Consider the following 17362-nt stretch of genomic DNA (forward strand, 5'->3'; position numbering starts at 1 on the left):
ATCTTACATGTGCAATTTGGGCTGTAACCTCTGTATTGAACCACTAACCGTGCTTTTCACCCAGATTTTTCCTAGGAAAACTTTAACACCAGCACTCGGAGTGGTGGAACGCCCTCTCCTCTCACCCTAAATCATCCTTTCAAAACCCTTTGGGCTATTTGGGCTCTCTCCACACTTAAGCTTTGTTTCTGTAAGCCACCAGCAGTGCCAGCGCTGCCACCAGCCTTGTGCCCATGCCAAGGGACAGGAGCTTGGTCCCTGTTTTGGCACCCTGGGGATGAGATGGCACGTGGTATCTGCTTGCCACTTGCTAAAACTCATCCCCACCATCCACCTGGAGCTATGCTACCCTCTGCCTTACTCCCTCATGCTCTGAATACGAGCCGAAAGCCTGAAAACCCTTCCGAGAACAAGCCTGTTCCATGGAAATCCAGACCAGCTTGCAAATGATTTCCTAGCCCAGACTGGGACCTCATTACAGCCAGGGTGTTATCAATTATGGATGGCTCCGGTGGCCCTCAAACCCAGGCTGTGGTGCCACATGGAGCTGTTTGCTCGTCTGCAAACCTCGTCTCCCTCATCTCCTCCTGCTCCCCGACCCCTGGACCAAACCCCGGCCACCAGCAGCATCGCTACACCCCACACAAACCCAGGCAGGGGGATAACCCCCCAAATCTCAATACGACATTAAGAAAATGCAAATCAGCCCCTGGGCTCTCAATTACACCGATTACATTATAATTACAAGCAGTGCCATCCAGGGTTTCTCAAAACCCACGTCTGTTCTTAAAGGATCTGCCAGGGAAAGGCTCCTCTACTGCAGGAGGAGTGAATTAGTATGCATCGTGCACATGGAGGAGCCAGCGGGTTCCTGGTGCACACAGCCCAGCAAAAAGCCGAGCTTTACTGGGGCTTACAGATAGTTCCTTGCCACCCTTCCCACATCCCCCTGCCCAAAGAACTGGGTGTGGAATCCCATCGGTCATCCCCACTGGAACAGGGATAGGTGGGCTGCATCAGTTGGGCTCTTGCCCAGAGATCCTGGGGATCCCGAGGGATCACTCCTGATGACACGGAGCACGGGGATGTGTCATTGCAAGAAAGCTCCTCGCCACACGTGCTCCCCAAAAGCAAATCTGTGTTAATCAAAGCCAGAACATGGTTCCCCCTTTCCCAAACCCACGGCAAGGGCCCCAACATGATGCTGTGAGCTCCGGCGCAGCTGCAGCCCCTGAATTTCTCCCAACGCAGCCAGCGAAGCATCCGACCAGCTTTTAGGATATGAAGCACATTGCCTGCCCCACACAGTGTGCCCTGCAGGGGGGCTGCATTACAACGCCATTTACTGAAAATAAAAAAGCCAAAAGACCCAACCGAATGCACGGTAATTGCAGGGTTTTCAGGCGTGAGGCTCTCTGACTCTACAAACGAGTGCTGTGATAAACCAGGCTTCAGGAACCATCGCCAAAAACAGCCCTGTGCACTGCCTGAAACACCTTCCGAACACACACACATGGCTTCTGATATCCTACCTGCTCCTCTCCTTTTCCAAAGGAGGGAGGCTGGTGGCCACAGGCAGTGGGAGGGACACCAGCCCAGCTTGGATGCTGCACATCTGGCAACCTCAGCCCACCGGGACCAGTCCTCTCCCTGTGTTTGGGGGCAAAATGGGCAGGACACGGGGGATTTTAAGCTGCTGGGTGCTTTACAAAGAGCAGGCAGGGCTGGGCATGGGTAGGAGAGGTGTTAAGATTCCCGGCACGACCCAGGAGGAGCCATCCCCAGCATCCCGCTGCAGAGCGAGCTAATCCTGCCAGGTTAATTCTCTTCCTCAGTTCATTCCAGCTTATTAAAGCCAGCAGGCATCCTACAAAGGATTCATTACCTGTGTCACTTGAAGGCAAGGCTGGGCCTTAATGAGCCGAGAAATGGGGAAGCAATGCTCCCACCACCCCCCCAGATGTCTGGGTCCGTCCTGGACATGCAGAAACCCACAGCCCCATTCCCATGGGCAGCGCTACAATAAACAAGAGGAACACGCATGACTTTTGCAAGGCCCAAAGCTTCATCCAGACATAATCCCGCTCCTGTTTCCTCATATACGTCTTGCTCTCACCCAGCACCCCAGCCCGGTTGCACACCATGCCCCAGCGTTCGCTTTGCTTCTGTTTACTGGGAATTACTGGCAGAGGGCAAAAGGAGATGAATTTTGAGCTAGGTGAGTGAGCACATTACCAGCCAGAGAGATGGCAGCTGCTGCAGTACATCTTCATCCCTTTAAATAGTTCCCAGCCTTCCCCCCGCAGAGCCAGGCTGGCTGTGTAAAAGAGATCTCTCCTAATTAATCTAGTCCTCTCCATAGCCGGTGAAACAGAGCCGGAGCTGGCAGGTAAAATATTGCGGGAGCTAACAGAGGATGGCAGGCTTGGGTTAGCGAGGCAGAAAGCAAGTGCTGGACTTCAGCTGAAAGGGCACAATTATTTTACCACCATGCTATGCCTGTACTCCCAGACCTGTCTGGCATCTTCCAGGGCCAGCCTGCCTTTTACATCTGGGTTTTAACCCCTCCACCCCCCTTTCCATTTTTCACTCCAATCCCTTTTTTCTCACCGGGTGGCTATTTAATTTGTTGTATTCCATGCTTTCCCTTTCATGAGCAAAAATCCTGCATCTGGGCTTTCTTTTTTTCTTTTCTCTCTCTCTCGCTTCATTTCCAAAAATCTTGCTTTTTATGGAAAAAAAGATTACAAAAACCTAAATGGGAGGGAGAATGCTAAAGGAGCCAGGAGATGAAAGCGGCTTTACATACTGTCATGAGAGGAAGGATGCAGAGAGAAGAGGAGAGAGCATCGATGCCACTCGCACCATGATTTTGGCCATACAGGGGTGAGACGAGGGGCTGCAGCGGAGCAAAAACCTGCCCAAAAGCTCAGTGCCACGGAAAAGGGCTGGGAGAAAACCCCACTGGGGATGCTGGGAATAACTCCACCTCCTTACCTCCCCAAACTGTCCCCGTGAACCCCCTCTTGCTTTCAGGAGGAGCATTTTGGGCCCTTCACACCTTCATAATGGAGCAGCTCAGCAAACTCTGTCCCCCACAACATTTTGCCTATTTAAGCCTAAGCAGGACCACTCAAGGAGGAATATTATCTGGAAGAAACAGGATGTCTAAAAAAATCATCTTTGCTGGTGATCAGATAACCTGAGACAACAAACAGAGCACAGGAGGGATGCAATCCCTCGTTTTAAACCTAAGCAAGGAATCTGGGCTCTGCTGATGAGAGTATTTAAAAACCAGCGTGTAGGTTTGCAATGCACACAGGGCTAAATTTACCCCTGGGCAAGTGCCCTGGCTGCTTGGGGGGTCACGCCTCATTTGGCTGTAGCAAAGGAGGGGGCACAGAGAACAGTACCAGGGCCTGACTCAGATCAAGGGATAAAAACCGAACTGTACATGACCAAATGCACCGAAAGCACATGCAGCCATCCTCACCGGTGCTGTGGGCAGGGCATGCTGGCTTCCCCGGCCTCCGAAAGGCTAAAAATGCCATCAGGAAACAAAAATAGATGATAACTGGGTGTCAGCATCCTCCCACCTTGGAGCACCCAGAGGCTGCATGCCTGCCAGCGTGCCCAAGGCAAACCTGCTCACTACCAAATGCTACGCTAACCTTGCTGGCTGGCCTTCATCCCCGAGCTCTTTTACCTTCTCTCTTCCCCCATCAGGCTTTAAAGAGCATCCTGCAGCTCCAGTGATAGCTCTCGATTACTGCAGGGCCAGGAGATGTTTGCTTTTAATAAGTTTTGCTAAAGAGCCGAGCGGCCGTGTTTAAAGAGAGATGGATGTCACAGCTCTGCCAGGCTGGGACAAGCCAGCGTTGGCTCCCACCATCACACCAGGGCCTGTGCACGGTCCCTCTGCTCCTGCACATCTCCTGGATGGCTCGGACACCTTTTCCTGCTCGCTCCCTTTGCTTTCTAGCCTGGGGCTCCCTCTGCCTGTCACCGCACTCTGTTTGCTGTCCCCTGTCCCCAGGGCTGAGCCTCTCCAAACAGCGCTGGGCTCTTGTTTGCTGTTGGCAAGAGCTGTGTCTCAGCCACGCACCGTTCATGCTGTGGCAGAAGGAGATCGGGAGAAGGTTTTTTCCCCCAGCCAACCTCAGGAGCCTCCTCCTGCCTTCTCATTGCCTGCACCATATCTGCAGGCAGCGTGAGCATCAGCAAAGCACCGGGCACAGATCTCCCACTCCAGAGGCTCCCACCACTACAGGAATTTGTTGCCAGCCTAAGTTTTAAAAATACTGATGGCTGTGTTATACGCACCATATGGAAAAAAAAAATAACACAACGGTAATAACTATCAGTGCTTAAGTACAAGCTAATTGCAACCACCAAGAGCTTCCAGCAGAAACGACGACACAAGCAGACATGTCAGCACCGCCGAGCACAGGGAAACTACAGCATCCACATTACCACGGCTCTGGAGGCTTTACAGGCTTCCCCACAGCCACGGTGAAAATAAAACCCCAAACCTTTCTGAGATCAGATATACCTTCAGCGTGGAGTTTGTATTGGCAAGCCAGGATATGCCATTTAACAGCATTTTTTCCCAAGGAGAGCACGCACATTTCAGCAATAGGGGCCAGCCAGGCTTCCAAGTTGCAAAGATGAGAGCCCTGGCATTGCAATGCATATGTTCCCCCTGCCGCATGCTGCCAGAACCCAGCAGAGATGGGGAGACCTGGGAAACCTCCTCTGCTTTACCCTTGGAAAGCCTGTGGAGGATGACAGATCCTCTGCGTGCTTCAGGCTGGGACGGCAGCGGCATTGCCCGTGAGCTTTGACTCCAGAGTTACATTAAACATTTGGCAGAGCAGGATGCAACCGTACAGCTGCACAGCACAAAACCGGCACAAAAGTGCCAAAAGTCTTTCTGCAAAGCTTTGGCAATGCTATGCCACCCCATAACACCTCCCCTACATCAAGCCATGGGAAAGGCATGTTTCACTTTTCTACAGGTCTTGTGCTTCCCACCTCAGCTGCACCTGCATCCCTCTTGCCTCAGGGGAAGAGAACCCAAGAGCTGGGCAACGCCACCAGCGTTTGCTTTCCCAGCCCGTGCCTGCAGCAGGAACAGCCATCTGGTCCCGTCGGAGCGGGGCAGGAGCCAGCCCTGCCATCTGCATCCCTCTTTAGCAACACTCGGCTCCACGTCAGCTCCCCAGTCCCAAAGCAGCTCCGCGCTGCAGGCAGCAAACCGAGGATGCTGCCGTGCCCCTCGACTGGTCCCTGGGCAGGGGAAGTGTTGGCAGACCCAGCGCTGAAGACCCTGTCGTAATTAGTAATTAGTTTGCAATCGCTGTTCGCCTAGTGTCGTCACTTCCCCGTGCCCAGACGGCTGCAGCGTTATCTCTGCTGCCACTGCGCTGGCAGCTGCCCCTCAGGAGGTGGTTTGGAGGATTTTGTAACCCCCACCATCACATTCCAGGTCCTCTCCCTCCTCTGGTTGCAAAAAGAGGCACAGTGTTTTGGGTCCCCCCTCTCCCCGTTCAGAGTCGGAGCATCCCCCGCCCAGCTCCCTGTCACACCTCGGCAAGATAAAGATGGGACAGGAATTTAAAACTGCCTATCAGCTGGATCTGAAGTCCTCCGAAAGGGAGAGCATGATAAATTCACCCAGAGAATCACAGGCACAGAGTGCAGGGTGACAACTTATCCTTCACCATACATACAGATTTATTAAAAATTTAAAATTGCTACATAGATCTAAAGGGCCGGGTTATTTATTTTTGCAAGGGCTGATCAATCATAGGCGTCCCCAAAGGATGCCAGACCTTTAACTACTCATCTGATTATGCCTGCTGTACCTGTGCTGCTCCAGCCCCAGTGCTTAATATTTTATCCACACGACTCCCGGGCAAAGCCGGAGTGGAGTCTGATCTCCTGGCAGAGCATCGTCCTGCCTTGGGCTTTTTATCAGCTCCTACTCAAGAGCAGAGGTGGAAGGAAAGAAATAACTTTTCTTTTGCCTTCCGCCCTTCCCCTTCAAAGCAATAAATTCACTTTCAGACATCACCATCCTAAAAACAGAGGGTTTTATGGTCACAAACGCCAAAGCTGCCACAGTGTAGAGGGATGGAAAGGCTGCCATGGTTGGGGATTGGCCACGCTTTGGTCTCAGGACCGGCACGTGTGCTCAGCAACTGGCACCTGCCTCCCCCATAAACCACATTTTAACAGCAGAATCTAAGCTTCTGGCGGTGAAGGGGGGAAAGCGTTGGCAAGGCGGGTTTTTGTAGTCTATAAACTGCAAGGAAAATCTCACGCCGCCTCCCCAAGCCGGCTCCAGCCATGTGTTTCATCTCACCTCCATCTCCAGCAACCCACCCGCAAATGCCGCAAAGGCAGGAGGAAAACGGGATTGGGATGGGGCAAGACTGTGACAGGGCTGGGTCCCTCCCCATGCCTGAGCACCCTGCATCCCTCCCCATGCCTGAGAATCCTGCATCCCTCCCCACACCTGAGCATCCTGCATCCCTCCCCACACCTGAGCATCCTTCCTGGTGCATCCAAAGAGCTGAGGATGCAGCAGCAAGGAGCCAGGACTCCTCCAGCTCTGACACTGCTGCTGCAGGGGGGATGATTTGTCCCCTGGGAGGATGAAGATGCTCAAAACCACCCTGGATTTTGCAGAAGACACAAGATCAGGTACTCAGCTAAGCAAAACTGAAGTGCCTGCTGGGAAGCCAGCATCACTAAACACCCAAATCCCCGCTGTTGCACCTCTCGCTGCACTCAAACCAGACCCAACCTCCTGGACCCGGTCCCCATCGCTATCCCAATGGATCCAAGCAGAGGAAAAGCTTCAAGGGCCACCATGTGCCGTGCAGCTGGGAAAGCACCAGGGCTCCCCATGGGACTGAGCCCCTTTTCATCTAAAGGCCGTATTATTCCAGCACATCTCTTTTGCATGCCGGGGCTAATTGAATGGCGATGGCGGTACTAAGCAGCCCTCGCGATCCGAGACCAGAGTCAGCTGAATGTCTGAAATCGTGTAATTTTTTGCATGACTGAGTGTGCAGATGTAATAAAATAAAATTAAAAAAAAAAAAAAAAAAGAAAAGTAAGAAGGGGGCGAATCAGGTCCTTAAATGAAGCCGTGATTGACGGTGATTGAGGAAGCTGAGTTACAAAGTGGTCAGTGGGGAATTATCCCCCTCCAAGCATGCAGGGGGCCAGCAGCATCCCCTGATTAAAGCTGTGCCCCCCTTGGAGCAGAGGTTCTCTGCTGGATCTGCTTTGCCAAGAAGCAATAGGCTCATTAGCAGAGCCAGAGCTCATTAAGGAAACGCAGAGATGGCAATTACCCCTCCAGCCACGCTATGCCAAGCGTGGCTGTGGTCTGGCCAGGGGGGGAAATGATGGGAAAGCAACTGGGAGAGAGAAAAGCCGAACCCGGGTGAGATCCTCCTCCATCCATACCACAAGAAAAACCTTCCTGAGCTGTTACAGACCACGACACCTCGTCTGCCAACCGGAGGAATACACGCGAGCCCTGCTCCCTCTCTTCTGTACCACTGACCATTTCTCCTTGCAACTCCTTCCCAGGGCTCCCAGTATGGCCACAGCCACCGCTTTCAGCTCCGAGATGCCCCTTTGTCCCTCTGCCTCTCACGCCGAGCAGGGGTGACAGTTCCCCCAACCTAGGAGAAGGATGGATTCGGGCATCCCCTGCTTCATTTCTGCATGGGAATGAATAACCCGAGCAGAAATTTGCCCCCACGGCACAGGTCACCCAGCCAAAACCAGACACTTAAATCTGCTGCCCAGGCTTCATCCGCCTGCGGGTGCAAAGCAAAGCACGCAGGCGTCGCAAGGGCAGGTCTAGGTAAGATTAATAAAGCCTGTGAATGACTGACAAGGAAGAGGGCGAAGGGGAATCGCTGGTCATTATTATTCCAGGCACACCAGGTGCCCACATTGCCCACATCAGGAGGAACAAAAAGAGTTTTCAGAAGAATCACGGCCAGTTAGCTAAAGATTTATGAATTTTATTCTTAGCGCGCTTTAATTGCACCTATAAATTAAAAATGAACTTATTCTGTGCTGTGTAAAAAAAAAAAGATGGCACTTGAGCTTCTAATTCCACTTGAATTGCGCACACACGCAAAGGCAGCGCCGTGTGGCAACCTCAGATGAGGCGCTCTGGAAATCACCGTCGCGATTCCATTCCTTTCCATTCCACCTCGGCTGCGCACATACATTTTTTAAAAGTTACTGCTGTGCTGTACAGAGCGACATTAATTGAGTGTTAACGAGCTGTCTGATCAGCTTCCCACTGTCCCTATTACTGGACGTCAGGGTCTCTGCAATGTCCCAATTAAACAGAATCAAAGAATACTTAATGCATGGTAAACTGGTTCCCAGCCACTCGAACTGATTAAGCAGCTGTTCCCTTTATTTGGGTCCCGGTTAAGCGATGCTGCACAGTCTATACTGCCCAAGCAGCTCCTATATTCTGGGAAGGAGCAGGGTTTAAATGCAGATTTCTAGGAGAGGTCAAGGGAAGTGCATTGGTTTTAGGACAGCAGACTCAGCGCCTCAACATTTCATCCCAAAACAGGACGGTACAGAGATAGAATCAGGCATAATTCAAACTTTGCGCCTAGAGTCAATTTGCACGTCCTGTTTTATTCAACCAGCTCCAGTGATAAAGACATAAAGGGAGGAAATCACTTGGATCACTGAAGAAGAAATCCTCCCGTCTTAACACCAACATCTTAATAGCTCCCATCTTAATACCAACAGAAATAAAAGTTCTGCAAAAATCCATCGGCAAAGACATCAGCTCAAAACGTGAGGAAGGAGCAGCAAAACCTCCCTGTGAGTTTACTCGGAGTTGGCAAGCTGCTCTGGCATAAATAAAATGCCTTCTGGTTTTGCATTCACCTTAGCTGGGGTGGAAAGCACACATGCCAGAGACTCCCAAAGGACAAGCAAGCCAGGACCTGACCAGACATGGAAAAACCCAGGGATGTACCAGGTCTCCTGGTTTCAAGAGCAACTCCTGAACAGCAATATTAATCCAGCCAGGCCGAGCAACAGCCCCACATCCCACGCAAAAGCCAAGGATGGGGACAGAGCAGGGAGTCCCCATGTGCATTTTCCAGTTGCAGGAGGAGCGATGCTGCAGCCGTCTGCCGGCTTGGCGGCTGCACCGGTTGAGATAAAGAAGAATTTAAGGTGCAAAGGAGAACTAAGCAGATCCTTGTAGATTGGAGCCGAACAAGATAAGGGAGCAATGATGAATATAGACGCATTACGCTAGGACAATTCAAAGCACACGCAATTTTGGCGGATGCGAAAAAGTGATAGCGCGATGTACTCACCGTCCCCGAGCGATTTGCGAAGCCGGCGGCCGAGGTTTCCTCGCGTCAGCCTCAACCAGGCTCGGGCAGCCACGTCCTAGGGGGCAAAGAAAACAGACTTTTAAAAATCACCAGCATCTAATCACGCGAGAGAAAGCCTACGCTTTACCAACGAGGGCATTCCTCAAAGCCTGGGCAATAACAGTTTTACTCGCTGCTTATTTTACAAGACATTGATGGAGCGCACAGCGCAATTATCAAAGCCTTCAGCTCCCCCCAGTCCCAAATGGAACAGTCAAGGAAAATAGTCTAATTTGACAATTTTCAGTCAGTTGAAATGATACGTGGAAGAGACATGGAAGAAGGAAAGCATATTATTCACTATTTGATAAATTATCCCCATTATACAGAAGGCAAATCTGAGCCCAGGGGATGTGCGGGGCTGTTTTCAGCAGCCACCAAAGGGCATCACCACCACGGCACCATGTAGAGAAACCCTCCATCTCTGCTCAGTATTTTGCCACGAGGCCACAGGATAAAGCCAAAGGAATATGGGGCAAATGGTTGGCAGAGTCGGGTCCAAAATTTGCCACCCTCCCCACCACCTCTGGGTACCCCACTGCTGCTGGGAGCAGCCTCATCTTGACCGCACTTTTCCCTTTTCCTCCTATTTCCCAGTCGCCCATCAGTTCTCATCCCGGTGTGTTGTCACCACACACGCACTGGTCCAGGTAGGGATGCCCTGCGCCCCTCAGCCCCAAGTGACGCTGCAGATGGGCAGGGGATGACACAAAGGGATGGCACAAGGGGACACCCGTGCCACCATCCTCCCAGAGAAGGGGTCCAGGAGCCATATGAACACAGACACCCCCTCACTGCAGCCTTGCACCCCAAACTGCCATTCCCATCACTCCCCATCCACACAAATATATTCACAAATTCATTCCGAAAGTTCTCCCTGTGCTCGAGCGGGTGCTGCTTGTAATTGCTGGCGGCCAAAATCTGTTCTGTTTTTTCTGGCTGAGGTACCAGGCAATCATCAGCTGTAATTATTTCGAGTCTTGTTACAGATGGATCTCCGAGCTTTCAGTCTTAAACAGAATTCATTATTCAAATGCCGGCTCCAGCCTTCTGCGGTGGGGTGGGCATGGTTGCTGCCGGCCCCCTGCAGCCCCCGCCAGCGACAAATGGCTGCGGGGAAGGCGAGGACGGTGGTGGGATCTGCTTGTCAAAGCCGCCCCGCTGCAGTTTCCCCACCATTCCCACCCGGCATGAGTTCTGGATCAGGTTCAGCCCTGGGGGAGCCATGGGAACCCAAAGGGATTGGGGTTTTGGGGGTGCGGGGAGTCCGGGCGCGGGTTGGGGGTGCGCTCAGCATCATCTGCACCAGGGACAGAAAAACCTCCAAACACCAGCTCTACCTATTTCCAAGCTCACTTTGGATACATGACAGCATAAGAGAGGAGCCCCAAGGGCTCAGGAGTGACACGAAGCACCAGGACAAGGTGTTACCCAACCAAATGGCCAAAGTGAAGTTGAAAAGCAAACAGGTCTGAGCTTTTTCTCAGCCGAACCATCCATTTCATCATTGCCCTCAACAACAGCTTACTTTACAACGACTTTCTGCTTTCAAAACAGGAGTCATCTGTTATTTTAAAATGTAGTAAAACACGGCTCCCTGCCAGCACTGCTCAGGTACAAGCTACCAGGGGGACCTGGCACCGAAAAGCCCCGCGGTGGCACTCAAGGAATCACCATTTACAGCCCTGTTTGGTGCGATTTCAGCCCAGCACACAGGGTTCCCCTGCTTTTTAGGGCATCATCTTGACAAACCCACAGCTCATCCCTTGGCTACAGCATGGAGCACCACAGAGCCCTGACTCAGGGCTGTTGTCGGCCAGCGTGGGGGCACAATTCCACATGCAAACGTATATAAGCTTGCAAATCTCTGATTGCATGGGTATTTTTGTGCATGCAAGCAAAAGGTGACATGCAGTGGGTTTGTTTGCAGGCACCGAGCCCCCATTGCTGCAGGAACCGCTCAGCAAAACTGCTGCAAGACAGAGGAAAGGGGAGAAGAACAAATCCCAACACAAGGACCATGCAATGGAAAGCCATGGGTCTGCAGTTCCCCTTGCACCCCTCACGCATGTAATTCCCTTTTCCATCCCTCCCTGGGCATCAGGTTTATGGAAACATCAAGATTTGCACGGAAAGCATCTAATTTCCTTTTGAATTTTCAATTATTTGTGTGGGAAAAGTAAAACGGGTTGTTTCCCGATTGCCTTCCAGACTAGAGCTGGGGTAGCTTCCAGTTTAAAAAGACAGTATTTTCTGTAGGAAATTTACATTATTGTTATTTCCCCCCAAAAAAGATTGGGTTTTGTCAAAGTTTTCCATGGGCAGGGGGAGAGGGACACTCAGAGCAGGCAACAAAGTGTTGCTAATCTTATGCACATACAAAATGGCAACACCGCTTCCTGGTGGGATTTCTGGTATTTTGTTTTTATAAAAATTTTAATCTCTGTATCCCTCCTGCTACTGTTTGTATTTTTTCGTGTGTCTATTTGAAAAGCAAACACTATTGCCTGCTCCTGTGGTGCTCTGGGCTTGGTTTTGCTTTACACTTATTTATTTTGCTCAGCAGTTTAAATGATTAGTCCCTGACCCTGCAAATATCTTATTGCACGTGGATCTTTGCGCACGCTTTGTGTCCCAGGTTTGCTTGCAAGCAGAGCCCCCAACCCCTGTGCAGCTAAATGCATTTTAACCCAAAAATAAACTGACCTGGTGATACCCCCCCAGCAAAAAGGTGAAATTCAGCTTGATTTGCACCATCCCCAAAGGTATAAACTCCACTTGAGTTGGGTGGACAGGCTGGAAATGGGATGGTGAAGGTTTGGGAGCAGCTTCAACACCTGTGGGAGAAGCCGGGGGCTGGTTTTGTGTCCTGGGGGTGCAGGGATGGGAAAGACAAGGGGATGCTGATGCCACGGAAAAACCCCCCATCCCACCCCAACGGCTTTTGCTGGCTCAGGGGCCTGACACAGAGAAAATGGGGAAAAGAGCTGGTTTGCATCAAGCTGAAACACTACAACAAAAAGTGTCTCATTTTCTTCCCAGAAATGAAAACCTAACTAAAAGAAGTCATTCCAGGAACGCTGGAGCTAATGGACCCTGCTTCTTTCTAAATGTGTGCCTCATGGTTGAACGACTCTGGTGCCGCAGGGGGAGCGGAGCCCATGGGATGGGGGGGCAGCTTCCGCCGGGGGTACCCCAAACCTTCTCATTTCTCCTCTTTAACCCCGGGGTCGGAAGCACCATGCGCATGTCACCCTGTTCCCTCCTCCACCTGCAGTCTGGGGGTGCGCAGGCAATGGGGGAGAACACAGCTCTACAGGCCCCACCCCTGGCTCCCGCAAACAAAGGAGCCAATTCTCCTCCATTAGAGTCATTAGCAGCTTCAGAGCCACAACCGGGGGGTGGATGGATCCCCCCAAGCCAAATCCTGCTCGCAGCAAACTCAGACACTTATTTTTCTGGAAATTTCACATTAACTTGTCTTTTCTTGCAGCCCCCAGGCTGAGATGCACGGGGAGCTCGGCAATGGACGGGGGGGACATTTAGTGACACTAAACACAAGCCCTACGCTTGCAGTTTATGGGGGGGTGGGGGTGGGGGCGATTTTTGGGAACACTTTCTGGTAACCCTAAATCCTGGCCAGCTCATTTTTCACACGGGGTGTTGAGCCACAGGGTGAGTGAAAAGTTGGTTTTATTTCGCTGAAGCTTTGCAGTCGCTCTTGGGCCCCCCCTCTCAACACTTTTAGGGAGTGATTTGCAAAATGCAAAGGAGAGAAACCACCAAAATCCTCTTTACGGAAACAGCCCAGTCGAGATGAGGCTACTACCCACACCACCTGCATTTACCTATTAAAAACAACCCCTTTCTGCTGCAGCTAAGAGATTAAACCCCAAAAGAAAGTAAAACACTACTCACCCCAGCCTCCTCCACACCCTCCCGTCTCCTGCTCTGCAATGCACACTCCCAAAGGCTCAGCGCCCCCCCCAGGCTCCTGGGAGCGCCCCCAGCACACCTGCAGCACTCACCCAGCTGTGGAGAGTTGAACCGATCAGGACGGGGAGAATCAGCCCAAACTATAGGCAGCTGTGCGCCCTCTGCTAGCAAAAACAATAGGTTGTGGGGGAAAAAAGCCTCAAAATACCATCCCAAAAACCCCGTTAGAGCTGAAAATGCAAAGAGTTTACCCTCGAGTTTATCATGTTAGTGGGATGCTCAGTATTTTCACAAGCGAAGAGGTGGGGTTGGGGAGAGATGAACTGGTCAGGACGGGGAGAATCAGCCCAAACTCCCTGCAGCTGTGCACCATCTGCTAGCAAGTGAAAAAGGTGTTGTTTTAAAAAAATGCTATGGAAATATAACCCAAAACCCCCTGTTTGGGTTGAAAGTGCAAAGGGTTTGCCCTCGAGTTTATCATGCATTTGTGAGATGCTCAGTGTTTCACAAGCAAAGATACAGGGTTGGGGAGGGGGCGCATAGGGCCTGCACCCCCTGCTACAAAGTAAAATATTGCATTACAGTTAAAAACATGGGAGTATCACCCCAAAAACGCTGGGAGGGCTGGAAATGCAAAGAGTTTACCCTCGAGTTTATTATGCATTTGCTAGTGAGAGGCTTAGCTTTTCGCAAATAGGGCTGGGGGGCACACAGGGCTTCTAATGTTCCCCGAGAATGGGCTGCCCCCCTGCTAACCGGTACAAAATGTATTGTGGAAAAAAGAGCATGGAAATATCACCCCAAAAACCCTGTTAGTGCTCAGAATGCAGAGCTTACCCTAAAGTTTATCGTGCATTTGTTAGTGAGAAGCTCGGTTTTTCACAAGCAAGGAGATGGGGGGGGGGGGGGCACACAGGGCCTGCAGCCCTTCCAGAAAGTAAAATATTGCATTAGAGTTAAAAACATGGGAATATCACTCAAAAGGAAGCCCAGAAACCCTGTTAGGGCTGAAAATGCAGAGCTTACCCTCGATTTTACCACACGTGTTAGTGAGAGGCTCACTTTTCACAAGGAAAGTGCTGGGAGTTATGGGGGGTGCAGAGGGCCTGCAATTTTCCCTGAAAATGGCCACCCCCCTGCTAGCAAGTAAAAAATGCATTGTGGAAAAAAAGGCATGGAAATATCACCCCAAAAAAACCTGTTAGGGCTCAAAATGCAGAGCTTACCCTCAAGTTTATTATGCATTTGTTAGTGAGAGGCTCAGTTTTTCACAAGGAAAGTGCGGGGGTTGTGGGGGGCACACAGGGCCTGCATTGTCCCCGAAAATGAGCTGCCCCACTGCTAGCAAGTACAAAACATACTGTGGAGAAGCAAGCATGGAAATATCACCTCAAAAACTCTCTTACAGCTGAAAATGCCGAGCTTGCCCTCAAGTTTATCATGCATTTGGTAGTGAGATGCTCACTTTTTCACAAGGGAAGTTCTGGGGCTGTGGGGGGCACACAGGGCCTGCAATTTTGCCTGACAATGGGCTGCCCCCCCTGCTAGCAAGTAAAAATTGTATTGTGGAAAAAGAGCACGGAGATATCACCCCGAAAACCCTGTTAAGGCTCAAAATACTCAAAATACAGAGCTTACCCTCAAGTTTATAATGCATTTGTTACTGAGCAGCTCACTTTTTCACAAGGGAAGTGCGGGGGTTGTGGGGGGCACACAGGGCCTGCATTGTCCCCGACAATGGGCTGTCCCCTCGCTAGCAAGGACAAATTGTATTGTGGAAAAAGCATGGAAATATCACCCCAAACCCCCTGATAGGGCTGAAAATGCAGAGCTTACCCTCGATTTTCCACACATTTGCTAGTGATAGGCTCACTTTTTCACAAGCAAAGTGTTGGGGTTGTGGGGGACCCACAGGGCCTGCAATTTTGCCTGAACCTGGGCTGCCTCCCCCGGCTCCCCATGCCAGCAATGAAAAATTGCATTACAGTAAAAAGCACAGAAGTGTCACCCCAAAGGCGCCTGGAGAGCTGAAAATGCAAAGAGCTCACCCCCGAATTTATGATGTATTTTTGTTAGTGAGAGGCTCCATTTTCCACAAAGTGATAGGGCTGGGGAAGGGGGACAAAGGGGTTGCAATTTTGCCTGAAACTGGGCTGCCCCCCCCGCACCTCTTTCCAGCAAGTAATAATATATATTGTGGGGAAAAAAAGCATGGAAATATTGCCACAAACCCGCTGTGAGGGCTGAAAATGCAAAGAGCTTACCCTCAAGTTTCTCGTGCATTTGTTAAGAGGGACAGTTTTTCGCAAGCAAAGAGATTGGGTTGGGGAGGGGGGTACATAGGGGTTGTAGTTGTCCCTGAAACTTGGCCTCCCCCCTTGTACTCCCTGCTAGCAAGAAAAACTTACATTAAAATAAAAAGCATGACAGTATCACCCAAAGAAACCTCCCAAACCCTGTTAGGGCTGAAAATGCAAAGAGCTTACCGTCGATTTTACCAGATATTCGCTCGGTTTTCACATGCAAAGTGATCAGATTGGGGGGGGGACAAAGGGTTTGCAATGTTCCCTGCAACTGGGCTGCCCTCCCCCCGCTAGCAAGTAAAAAATGTATTGTGGAGAAAAGCATGGAAATATCACCCCAAAATCCTTGTTAGGGCTCAAAATGCAGAGACTTTGCCCCCGAGTTTATAATGTATGTTTTCATGAGAGGTTCGGTTTTTCACAAACAAAGTGATAGAGCTTGGGAAGGGGGAAAAGGGGTTGCATATTCCCCTGAAATTTGGCTGCCCCTCCCCCGCACCCTCTGTTAGCAAGTACTAAATGTATTGTGGAAAAAAAGCATGGAAATATCACCCCAAAAAAACCCTGTTAGGGCTGAAAATGCAGAGAGCTCACCTTCAAGTTTATAATGTATTTGTTACTGAAAAGCTCGGTTTTTTACAATAAAATAGTTTGGGGAGGCGGGGGTTCACCCTATCCTGCAGCCCATGAAAGTTGCAAACCCCCTGTTCTTCCCAAACCTGGATCTTTGGGGTGCTGGGGGGATCCCAAAGCCACGGGCTCAGCTATAGTAAAAATACTGTAAAACTACAAGAGGAACACAGAGAAATGGGGGAGTCCCTACAACCGAAAGCCCTTGGGGAGGGAAGGGGGCTGGGGAGCAAAACTGACCCCCTTGTACCGTGGGTACCGGGACCGGGGAACACATGCAGGACCCCCCAAACCCCCCTGCTCCGAAGCTCACCAAACCACACCGGCCAGCGTATTTTTTTTGGCCAGTTTACAACACAGCCTTTGTGTCTCTCAATAAAAAAAAAAAAAAAAAGCCCCGAAGAAACGCAATTAAAATATTATAATTATTGGTGGTGGAGTATTTGCTTTTATCGGCTGCTACTTAAAACGATGCAAATAGAGGGGATTTTAGCATTCCAGTCAGCCCGGCTCCCTCCTACAGGGATGGAAATATTTGTTTTAGTCAACTTTGTTGTGTTGATTTTCTTATCTCCCTCTTCTTTTCCTCCCCCCTTTTGTTTTACATCAATACACTGACGCTCTTTCCTTCCCCGACCGCCGAACCCCCTTCGCTTGCTGCATCTTCTCCCCGTGCTCCCCCCGAGCAAAACCCCGGACCGGAGAGTTGGGGGGTGTTGGGGGGTCCCTGGGAAAGGGGAATGGGGGGATATGGGGGAGGTTTGGAGTTGAAACAAGGCACAGTCCGACGAGGGGCAATTCTGATCCGAGAGCACCCTCCTGTGGCCAAAGCAGCAGGGTGCTCCGCAGCCCCTGCGTGAATTCCTGAGACCCCCCCCCGACCAGAGCCGAGCACCCCGCACCCCTCGGGACAGGGCACTCCAGTGCTGTGTACGGCTGCGGGATGCAATATGCAATATTCAATGTGCAATAGACAATGTGCAATATGCAATGTGCAATAGACAATGTGCAATATGCAATATTCAATATTCCATGTGCAATATG

At 50.9% G+C, this 17362-nt stretch overlaps 1 protein-coding gene across 1 annotated transcript in view; it reads right to left on the minus strand.

Moving 5' to 3' along the window:
• Positions 1-9450, minus strand: part of OPCML (opioid binding protein/cell adhesion molecule like) — a 291768-nt gene extending 282318 nt beyond the window's left edge. The window contains exon 1 of the mRNA XM_065040482.1: positions 9390-9450. The gene's annotated coding sequence lies outside the window, so the exon portion shown is untranslated. The remainder of the gene's footprint in view (positions 1-9389) is intronic.
• Between the last annotated feature and the right edge of the window lie 7912 nt (positions 9451-17362).

The sequence above is a fragment of the Columba livia genome, chromosome 24 (genome assembly GCF_036013475.1).
Source record: "Columba livia isolate bColLiv1 breed racing homer chromosome 24, bColLiv1.pat.W.v2, whole genome shotgun sequence".
NCBI classification, from domain to species: domain Eukaryota; kingdom Metazoa; phylum Chordata; class Aves; order Columbiformes; family Columbidae; genus Columba; species Columba livia.